The sequence below is a fragment of the Bubalus kerabau genome, chromosome 8, assembly GCF_029407905.1.
Source record: "Bubalus kerabau isolate K-KA32 ecotype Philippines breed swamp buffalo chromosome 8, PCC_UOA_SB_1v2, whole genome shotgun sequence".
Classification (NCBI taxonomy): Eukaryota; Metazoa; Chordata; class Mammalia; order Artiodactyla; family Bovidae; genus Bubalus; species Bubalus kerabau.
Genome location: NC_073631.1, coordinates 34,117,344 through 34,128,888, shown reverse-complemented (window position 1 = coordinate 34,128,888; position 11,545 = coordinate 34,117,344). Strand labels below are relative to the sequence as shown.

The following is an 11,545-nucleotide window of genomic DNA, read 5'->3' as shown; positions in this document are numbered from 1 at the left end:
AAATTTAAATATTTTAATATTAATTTATTCTAATGCCATCTCAAGTGGATAATGAACAATACCATCAACTGTATTAAAAAGAGGGGGAAAAAAAATCATAGGCAAGTCCTCAAACATTTTCCACTCTGGGAGTGAATCCAGGAGAGTAAAAAACTTTTCAGCAAAACTCATTTCTTTTTTACTTGGGTACTGACGATAGTCAAAATCAAAACGAGTATAAATGACTATTAAATTTTTAGCATTTTGAGGAAGACAAGGCACGGTTGGCCATTTCTCAGGAGTTTGAGTTTTGGCTCTCTGTGCAGCATAATAGCATGACTATTACCAAGCATTTACTGTGCTTTATACAGATGATCTCATTTCATGCCTCTAAGAACTGTATGATCGGTGCTCTTTATCCCTGTTTTATAGATGGGACAACTGAGGTTTCCAGGCTTAATACATAACTCAGTATTGAGACTGGGGCATGTCTGATCCTGGGACCTGGACTCTTAACCATGGTCTCTCACAACAGGAGCCTGTTTGCACCACCAAGAAAATTAAGCAACCACAGCAACATGGTTTTCTTCTTTCCCCAAAGAGAGATGGTGGAAAGTGGAGCGTGCGGTGTGACCCAGGAGTCTGGAACTGCAGGAAATGTGAGCATCCCAGACAGTGCTGTGAGTGGGTGGGGCTGCCCAGGGCGTGAGCCCAGTGGACGCGGAGCTGAGCCTCCTTAGAGCTGCGCCTTAGCCGAGGGCCCCAAGGCGACATGCAGAATGAGTGGCAAGCAGTTCCTCAACGTCTAGGGCTGCCTAAAGAGCCTGGCACTGCTTGCTTCTTTGGGCCATGGAGCTAAAACAGCCAAGAGAATGACCACAGTTTTTAGTTCCCCCTGGAACACTGGGCCTGTGTCACCTCCTTTTATTGTCCCTTAGCCACAAACACACCCTTCAACATGCTGTTCAAAAAATAATGGGATTCCTCTAAGTATTTCTCCTTTAAAATGAGCAATAAAATAGGTAAAAGTTTATTTTTAGAATATATACACACATATATAGAGAGAGTAAAATAACAATTTAAAAAATAAGTGACCTTACAGCGTAAGCCTTACTCAATAGAGGAGGCCAGAGGGGCTGTCGAGGGGAGGAGGGTCTCCTGTGGCTCCCGGGTGGGCCAGGGGTGGTGGGTGAGGTCTCCTGACAGAGCCTGTCCCAGCGTCAGGCCCAGAACCTGGGCCTTCTGCACCCTTGCAGCCTTGGCCTGGCGATCACTTTTCTGCCACTGTCTCTTATGAAAACCAGTGCCTCCCACTGACCCTGGCGACCCTGGACACCCACTGCATGCCTCAGCCACAAGTTCTGCTGGTCTGTTCCCCCAGCCTGCACCCCAGAGAGAGGCATATTATAATTATTGCTGGGCAACTCAGACCAGCTCTGCAGCAAACTCCCTTGCTGCATGGTGGGCTGAACCCCACTTCTCCAGTAAGCGAACCCCTCCCAGTTTGTTCTTCCATGGGTACTCCCCCTCAGCCCTAGGGCACCATATGGAGTTTCCTTGTATCTTCCAGTCTTTCTTCATAGTTCTTTATATTAAACTACTATTTAACCCACTGTGCCTTTAAAAAAAATTTCTTCCTTTGTTTTTGGCTGCACTGGGGCTTTTCTCTAGTTGTAGCAAGCAGGGGCTACTCTCCAGTCGTGGTGTGCCAGCTTCTCATTGCCTTGGCTTGTCTTGGTGCAGAGTGTGGGCTCCACGGCACGCAGGCTCCATAGTTGTGGTACACAGGCTTAGTTGCTCTGTGGCATATGGAATCTTCCCGGACCAGGAATCAAACTCATGTCCCCTGCATTGGCAGGTGGATTCTCAACCATGGACCTCCAGGGAAGTCACACTGTGTGGTTTTTATCATCTGATTAGACCTAAACTGCTATCCCTGCCATAGGATCACTTGCTTGAACCAAATTATGCTATCATGATACCAAATTATGATATCATGGGTGCTAAAGCAAAACTTCTGTATTTTTTAAAAACTTATTTTGCATTTTAATTTTATTTTTGGCTTTGAGGGTGGTTTTAGGAGCAAATTTTCTTCAATCTAATCTCAATTCATGCTGTATAAGATGTTAATAATTATCAAGGAGAAGCTTCAGTGGTTATAAGTAGGGTGCTTCCAAGATACTAGCTTATTAGACTATGCCAAAGCCTTTGACTGTGTGGATCACAAACTGTGGAAAATTCTTCAAGAGATGGGAATACCAGACCACCTGACCTGCCTCTTGAGAAACCTATATGCAGGTCAGGAAGCAACAGTTAGAACTGGACATGGAACAACACACTGGTTCCAAATAGGAAAAAGAGTACGTCAAGGCTGTATACTGTCACCCTGCTTATTTAACTTCTATGCAGAATACATCATGAGAAACGCTGGGCTGGAAGAAGCACAAGCTGGAATCAAGATTGCCGGGAGAAATATCAGATATGCAGATATGCAGATGACACCACCCTTATGGCAGAAAGTGAAGAGGAACTCAAAAGCCTCTTGATGAAAGTGAAAGAGGAGAGTGAAAAAGTTGGCTTAAAGCTCAACATTCAGAAAACGAAGATCATGGCATCTGGTCCTATCACTTCCTGGCAAATAGATGGGGAAACAGTGGAAACAGTGTCAGACTTTATTTTTGGGGGCTCCAAAATCACTGCAGATGGTGATTGCAGCCATGAAATTAAAAGACGCTTACTCCTTGGAAGGAAATTTATGACCAACCTAGATAGCATATTCAAAAGCAGAGACATTACTTTGCCAACAAAGGTCTGTCTAGTCAAGGCTGTGGTTTTTCCAGTGGTCATGTATGGAAGTGAGAGTTGGACTGTGACAAAAGCTGAGCGCTGAAGAATTGATGCTTTTGAACTGTGGTGTTGGAGAAGACTCTTGAGAGTCCCTTGGACTGCAAGGAGATCCAACCAGTCCATTCTGAAGGAGATCAGCCCTGGGATTTCTTTGGAAGGAATGATGCTAAAACTGAAACTCCAGTACTTTGGCCACCTCATGCGAAGAGTTGACTCATTGGAAAAGACTCTGATGCTGGGAGGGATTGGGGGCAGGAGGAGAAGGGGACGACAGAGGATGAGATGGCTGGATGGCATCACTGACTCGATGGATGTGAGTCTGAGTGAACTCCGGGAGTTGGTGATGGACAGGGAGGTCTGGCGTGCTGCGATTCATGGGGTCGCAAAGAGTCGGACACGACTGAGCAACTGAACTGAACTGAACTGATAACCTACCTTAAAACTTCTTTGCCTACCACCTCCTACTGGGTAAAGTAGAAACTTTGCACAGCTTCTGATGCCTTCCATAACCTAGTCCTTGCCTCCCTTTTTGTCTTATCTCCTGCTATTACAGCCATGCACTTTATAGCCTGTAAAAATTAAGGTCATGTATTCCCCTCTGCTTTTTTTTTTTTCCTGGCCTCCAGGCCTTTGCCTGTATGGTGTGTACTTTTCCTGAAATGTGCTTCCCTCCATCCTGACTACGTTCTACCCAGGGGTTTGTTGGGAAAGATTTAACCACTGTCTCTCCAGGAGGAAAAAAGTGTGGTTTGGAGTGCTTGCTGATTTCTGAGGTGTGGATACTCAAACCATTGCTGATTTCAGGTTGCCAATCAGGTCACTAAGTGCAGAACTGGGAAGAAATGTATGTAATTGGCTTTGCAAGCCAGTGTGAGTGGCCTCAGCCCACCCTTAGCTCCACCTGTCTGTTTGAATAGCAACTCTTCCAGGAAGCCTTCTCTGATTGCAGCCTGCTGGTCACACTCATGACACACTGCATTTCTCTGTCACTGCCCTTTTGTACACTGACATACTTTTCCATTTCTATGTCTGTTTCTTCTTCAGACTCATCTCCATGAAGACAGGGGTCACAGTCTTTCCTTCTGTTTTTGGCGCCCTGGACAGTGCCTGGCACACGGTTGTTACCTGATCCGTGTTTATGGAATGAGTAAGAGTAGCTTTCCTTTGCCAAAATAAGGGATGTTTTTTTTCTCCTTCAGCTGGATTATATTGTCTACTGTTCTTAGCAGTGAGCCTTATCCAAACAACCTATTGAAGTGGCTCATCTGGACTTGTTGGACATGAGCTGTGAAGGTTGGCTGGGAGAGAGTTTGGTCAGGATGGGAAATGGCTAGAGAGCTGGTTTCTCCCGCTGGCTGTTTATGCCACAAAACCCCCGAATTCCAGTGTAAGGCATCGCCGCTAATTACAATGCCTGCTAACCTCACGCGCTTGCTTTTTCTAATACTGTGTCATTATATAGACAGGCTGGACCTTGCAGTTGACTTTGCACTTTCTGAACATCAGATTTTTAAAATTTTCCCATCAGTTTGCTTGTTCTCTGTACTCAGCCTAAGCCCTGCCAACAAATGCCAGTTGCACTCACATGGAAAATGTGAGTTACTAATGCAAGCTGGCATTAGCGAGATGTATATGAAGAAAACTCATATTCAGAAATAACTAGTACTTCCTTTGGATCTTGCCAGTAATGTAACCCATCGTGGGCTTTCAGAGTTGAGGCTGACTCACTGGTGAAGCCACTCACCAGGAACCAGCTCCCTGGTCTGCAGAGTTGTGCCTGGTGCAGCATGCCCGCTGTAAAGCATCGGCTCTCCTTACCTTGACGTTCCAGGCCCTCCACGCTCTGGCCTCAACCTTGTCATTGGGAAGAAGTCTTTACCACAGGTGTGGTGCCTGCAGGGCACACAAGGGAAATCAGCCTTTTCCCTGACAGACTTCGGGGTCAAGGTTGGAGAGGCCCTCCAGTCTCACTTTGCTCTGGAGTGGGTACTCTCAATCTTCATCGCATGACAGAATCACCTGGGATACTTTTTAAAAAAGCACACGGATGCCTTCTCCACCTGCATTCTAAATCCACTGCTCTTTGGTGGGGCCGGGGCACTGGTACGGTTTAAGTCTCCTCTGGCAGGTCTAACATAAAGCTGGAGTTGGCAACTGGGGTCTGCTGAGGGGTTCCCAACTGGCCCTGACACTTTATCTCTTCCAGCCATCCCTCTGGCATCACATCATCAGGTCCCTTCCAGTCTTGTTTTGGTCTAAACCAGACTGTTTCCCACTCTGACAGTTCCCATCTCCAGAGGACTGGTCTGGAGCTTCCCATTTTCCATTTTTCATGCTTTAGGGAATCAGACCTGACTCCTAGGTTCCCATCTTTCTCCTTATTACCCACCATCAGCCCTGACATCAGTTATAAGTGGACAAAAGTAAAAACCTAGCTTGTGTCTCATCCCACATCTGGAATAGATGATTGCTATGATTCAGTGAAGACATTCAAGTAATGTTTCTTGAGCGCAGAGAGCACACCAGTTCCTGGGCTAGCCCCTGACTTATGTAGACGAGTAAGAATGCTTGATTCCTGCTTTCATGGAACTTACCCTTGAGAAGGGGACAGATACAAAGCACATGAGTATTAATATACGGCGCCGTGAGTGGAGGGGCGGGCGAGGGCTGGGTGCCCCTGAGTGCTTGGGAGCGGCCCTGTCCTGTTGTTGAGTCTTGCTGTTACTGTTGTTTTGAAACTGTTGAATTTATATTGGCGTTAAAGCGATTAAGAACGTTGTGATAATTTCAGGTGCACAGCCAGGGGACCAAGTCTTAGATATGTATGTATCCATTCTCCCCCAATCTCCCCGCCGGGGCTTCCTTGGTGGCTCAGTTGGTAAAGAAGGCACCTGCAACACAGGAGGCGCGGGTTCAATCCCTGGGTCGGGAAGATCCCCTGGAGAAGGCAATGGCAACCCACTCTGGTATTCTTACCTGGAAAATCCCATGCACAGAGAAGCCTGGCAGGCTACAGTCCAAGGGGTCGCACGAGTCAGACATGACTTATCAACTAAACCACCACCATTCTCCCCCAAACTCCCCTCTCTTTTATATATATGAGGCTGATGGCTGTAACTGTGGTCCCACACTTTGCAGTGTTCAGGAATAACGCCAAGGGACATGAGGAACCAAGTGATTTTCCTTGTGTCAGTTAGTGGGAGAAATGGGATACCTCAGCCTTCTATTCCCAGCCAGTGCCCTTCCAGCCCAAGTGTGGCCTCTCAGAGGGTTTCTTTCTAAAGGCATTGGAGATGAATAATGGAGTATTTTATAGAATATGGCAGAGAGTTTCAAACAAGTAAAGCAACAGAGAATGATTTTGAAATAAAACCCTGTCACGGTTAGTTGGCACTGGCATGATTTTTTTTTAACATCTCGACTGCAGTAATAAAGACGGTAGGGGAGTTGGTGAAAAGAACTTGGTGCCAGCTGGGGGCTGTATGAAATCATTTCACTTCAAAACAAAGAGCAGAAATAGGAGAAATTAAAATAGATGATCCCCAGCTCCCTGGCTTCCTCCTCTTCTTGGGCAGGAATCAAAGGAGAAAAAGCTCAGCAGTAAAAGCAGTCTCCAAGAACTGGTGTCGGGATGAGCAGCTGCCACAAAGACAGACACATCATTCGCCCCTGGAGAATCTTGCTTGTGCTTCCTGCACGTGTGAGAGAGCCAGCTTGCTTTGCACACACACACAGAAGCAAAGTCAAGAGTTTGTGAGCTTGGGGCAAGCATCTCAGCTCTGGGCGTCAACGCAAGGTAGCTATGCATGTAGCTTCTGGTTGCTCTCAGCTGAAACCTGCAGATAGACTGAGACCAAAGGTGCTAGCTCAGAGTCCAGCTGGAGTCTATCCATCTATCAATTTGAGGAGAGGGGAGATTGAAGGTCATTTCCCTTTTCTCTGAACTCATGTCGTTCCTTGACTGCAGTTTTCTCGTGACGCTTGTACCAGTTGTTAGTCAATCCCCTTTCAGCTCCACACGCATCCCTTTTTGTCCTGTTTTGCCATCCTGCACCTGGACTCAGCTCCCTATGTTTCTCATTTGCCAGCCAGCTCAGCCTTACACTGAAGCAATAGAGGGCACTGCAAAGTCGAAGGGAAAGAAAGAGCTGCTTTTGCTCCACAGGCTGTTTCTGGTGCAGTCGCATGGAAGTTGGTGTGCAGAGGGTCCTGGCGAGTGTTCACCGTGGTGGCGACGGCTCTCAGTGTCCTGCCTTTAGCACCTATAGCGTCCTGGTTCTTCACAACAGCGGCCGTGCTCAGTTTGCAAGGGTGTGCGAGTCATCTTGTGGGACCCTCCTCTCAGTTTCATATTTCCTCACTGACTTTTCCCTCAGCCTGGGAAATGGCAGATGGTTGCTGCCTTCTGAATTTCTACCTCTGTTACACTTTTCAGTTCTCTTCTCTTCTGCCTAGTTAACAGTTCTTTTACTTGATGCCCCACGTTCAGGTTATTAATGGGGTTTGTCTCTTGACTGGCCCCTAACAGATACACTTGAACACATCTGATGACTTGTGCAGTGCTGTTTGTATGTGCCCCTCAGAACTCCTTATGGAGCCTCTGCGCTCCTACAGAAGTGGCCTTCCAGCTGGAATATATTACATTGAGTATCTCAGGGAATTAATTTCCAGATCCTAGACTTCCCTGTATATACGCTTTCCTAATAAGATCAACCTGAGAACATGCCTGCAGGGAAGATCCCATGGGAAGGGTTCTTTTTCCCAGCTCATCTTGAACTTTAAAAAGGCATACTTCATGGATTAAAGACAATCTCTTTAACAAGTGGTGCTGGGAAAACTGGTCAACCACTTGTAAAAGAATGAAACTAGAACACTTTCTAACACCATACACAAAAATAAACTCAAAATGGATTAAAGATCTAAACGTAAGACCAGAAACTATAAAACTCCTAGAGGAGAACATAGGCAAAACACTCTCCGACATACATCACAGCAGGATCCTCTATGACCCACCTCCCAGAATATTGGAAATAAAAGCAAAAATAAACAAATGGGACCTAATTAAACTTAAAAGCTTCTGCACAACAAAGGAAACTATAAGCAAGGTGAAAAGACAGCCTTCAGAATGGGAGAAAATAATAGCAAATGAAGCAACTGACAAACAACTAATCTCAAAAATATACAAGCAACTCCTACAGCTCAATTCCAGAAAAATAAATAACCCAATCAAAAAATGGGCCAAAGAACTAAATAGACATTTCTCCAAAGAAGACATACATAGCTAACAAACACATGAAAAGATGCTCAACATCACTCATTATCAGAGAAATGCAAATCAAAACCACTATGAGGTACCATTTCATGCCAGGCAGAATGGCTGCGATCCAAAAGTCTACAAGTAATAAATGCTGGAGAGGGTGTGGAGAAAAGGGAATCCTCTTACACTGTTGGTGGGAATGCAAACTAGTACAGCCACTATGGAGAACAGTGTGGAGATTCCTTAAAAAACTGGAAATAGAACTGCCTTATGATCCAGCAATCCCACTGCTGGGCATACACACCGAGAAAACCAGGATTGAAAGAGACACGTGTACCCCAATGTTCATCGCAGCACTGTTTATAATAGCCAAGACATGGAAGCAACCTAGATGTCCATCAGCAGATGAATGGATAAGAAAGCAGTGGTACATATACACAATGGAGTATTACTCAGCCATTAAAAAGAATACATTTGAATCAGTTCTAATGAGGTGGATGAAACTGGAGCCTATTATACATAGTGAAGTAAGCCAGAAAGAAAAACACCAATACAGTATACTAATGCATATATATGGAATTTAGAAAGATGGTAACAATAACCCTGTGTAAGAGACAGCAAAAGAGACACTGATGTATAGAACAGTCTTTTGGACTCTGTGGGAGAGGGAGAGGGTGAGATGATTTGGGAGAATGGCATTGAAATATGTATAATATCATATATGAAACGAGTCGCCAGTCCAGGTTCAATGCACGATACTGGATGCTTAGGGCTAGTGCACTGGGACGACCCAGAGGGATGGTACGGGGAGGGAGGAGGGAGGAGGGTTCAGGATGGGGAATACATGTATACCTGTGGTGGATTCATTTCGATATTTGGCAAAACCAATACAATATTGTAAAGTTTAAAAATAAAATAAAATAAAAAAAAAGGCATACTTCTTATTTCTCCCTGATTTTACAGTGCATTGTCTAGAGTTATAATATACTTATGCTGTTTTGATTAATTTTGTTCTATTAATTTTAGCAATAACTCAATCCAGAAGAAAAAATTTTCAACATCTAAAGCCTTAAGATTACAGGAAATTAAGAAATCATTTTTGATTTATATCTTACTCTTGTTACATAGAATAATGCTAGGATAATTAATAAGATATTTTCAAGCATGAAACACATTATGAAGGGTAAAATTGGAGAAATGGAATGGAAATGTGACTTTAAGGAGGGAAAAGAACATTAAGTGTTCCTACTGTTAAAAGGTCATTCATGTGTTTAAAAATTTTGGATGATGGTAAATATTGCTATGGTATCTATAATTGGATACATATAAAAACATTCAACAGTTTTTTGTTCTAGATTGTCAGTTTTGACTACACGCTAGAATTACATTCTTTGCAACAATTTAGGCAAAAGAGAAACTTATGAACATATATATATATACTCTCCAGGCAAGAACACTGGAGTGGGTTGCCATTTCCTTCTCCAATGCAGGAAAGTGAAAAGTGAAAGTGAAGACGCTCAGTCATATCCGACTCTTAGCGACCCCATGAACTGCAGCCTACCAGGCTCCTCCGTCCATGGGATTTTCCAGGCAAGAGTACTGGAGTGGGGTGCCATTGCCTTCTCCAATATATATATGAGAGAGATGAGAAACTTTAGATTTCATCTTTGAAAAGTTCAAGAGAGTACGTAGTTTTCCAGAATTGTTTGAGGAGATACGTGAGTAAATATACGTGCCTCACTTATAATAAAACATGAATGAAGGAAGACTGGGTGAATGAATAAAGGAATGAATAAGTGAATCAGCAGTTGGAAGACAGAAGTCCCTCCTAGGATAAATAGAAACAACGTTCTGTGTTTCTCTGCTCAGGCTGTTTTTCAGCTTCTCCACTTGGGGAAATACGCATATGGAAAAGGCCAACATGGCCCTGATGTGGGGGCCCAGATCAGGAGCCAGCCCAAGTCCCTCCTTTGCCTTTGTTTTAGAATGACCTGTGACTGACTGAATGACTTGTAATGCATTTCCTTAAAGCCCAGTGTCTTGTTTTTAAATTTTCATCTGTGCAGTGGATTTAGAAATTCCAAATGAGTGACAGTTGGAATGTTCATTTTATCTTTTGGAGGGAAACACCTGTGGCTTAATAGAACAAAACATCTTAGAGAAAGAAGACATGGGTTGATGTAATGGTTTGCTAGTAACTGGCTGCATGTTTGTCAAATGCCTTCAAGTCTTTGCACTTCAGTTTCCTTGTGTGTAAAAAGTGAACGGTGATAACTGTGAGCCGTAGATGAAAGCGTGCATGTAAATGTGCCTTGCACATGGTAAGCCATCAGAACTTGTTGAAGCTAATGCTGAAACATCAGTTGGCAGTGAACCCTGGTATATCCACCTCTTCCTGCCCTAAGGGTTGCCTGTTAGTTTGCCGTGAACTAAGCTAGTTGGTCATTTAGGGCTACACACTGCCCCAGGTCCTGATCACATCAGGGACCTTCCATCCTAAGGCAAGGATGTGGGACATTTGATGGCCACATGTGGACATATTCCCCCTTCACTTCTATAGCTGCGGTTCTTGTAAGCTTCCCGCTACGTTTGGCATGTGTTTTCATCCTTGCCTCAGGGGGAGACACATTTGCAGCTAGTTCATCTGTAGACTCTATGGAAGTGGTAACGGTCAAGCATTTCCATGTATTATATAAAATGTATTATATAAAATGTAAAACACAGACACCATAGCTTCGTGCCAGAGTGTTTCCTGAATCTGCTTTCTTGGGGGAGTGTACAGTACTGGCTGGTGTTCCAACCAACTGAATTACAAACTGAGCAGTGCGTGCACATGCACACACACACACGTACGAACACACACACGTGCACACACACATGTGCACACACGCAAGATGATTTCTTTATTGATCTCTGGCAGCAAACTAGTGGTAGTTCACCTGGCATTTTGTCAACAGTGGAGGTCAACTGAGAAATTGAAATGCTTGTGCCAAGTACCTAATAATAAAACCATAAGATTTCGTCTGTTACTAAAACATTGGTGAGTAAAGGGACATGCCTGTGGCTGCAGAGTTGAATCAGGTGAAGTGGCATTAGAGCTGCTTCTACACTGATGTCACCGGCTTTTAAAATGAGGACTGCTCACTGAGCTCTTCATACGTTTACACTAATGGGAGTGATGAATTTTAAAATGCGTTTTTTGATGCTCTGTAGAGAGTAAACCCTCAAGCCATATTTCTATAAAGATTAAGATCTTATTCCAGACCCCAATTAAACTAAGGCAAGTCATGATCGCAGAGAAACAGAGAGAAGGATCCAGTTCTTGCAGTGTGCCAGACACGCACTTTTCCCAGATCTCATCTCGCTGTTTCTCACGGCATCACTGTAGGTTGGGCGTCGTCCCTTCCATTTCACAGGCGAAAACACCGAGGTTCAGGGAAGTTAAATTCAGCACTGCGACAT

At 44.3% G+C, this 11,545-nt stretch overlaps 1 long non-coding RNA gene across 1 annotated transcript in view; it reads left to right on the top strand.

The window, feature by feature from the left end:
* Positions 1 to 512: 512 nt before the first annotated feature.
* Positions 513 to 11,545, top strand: part of LOC129659013 (uncharacterized) — an 84,482-nt gene continuing 73,449 nt past the window's right edge. Inside the window, exon 1 of the long non-coding RNA XR_008717735.1 lies at positions 513 to 638. This is a non-coding gene — a long non-coding RNA (uncharacterized LOC129659013). The remainder of the gene's footprint in view (positions 639 to 11,545) is intronic.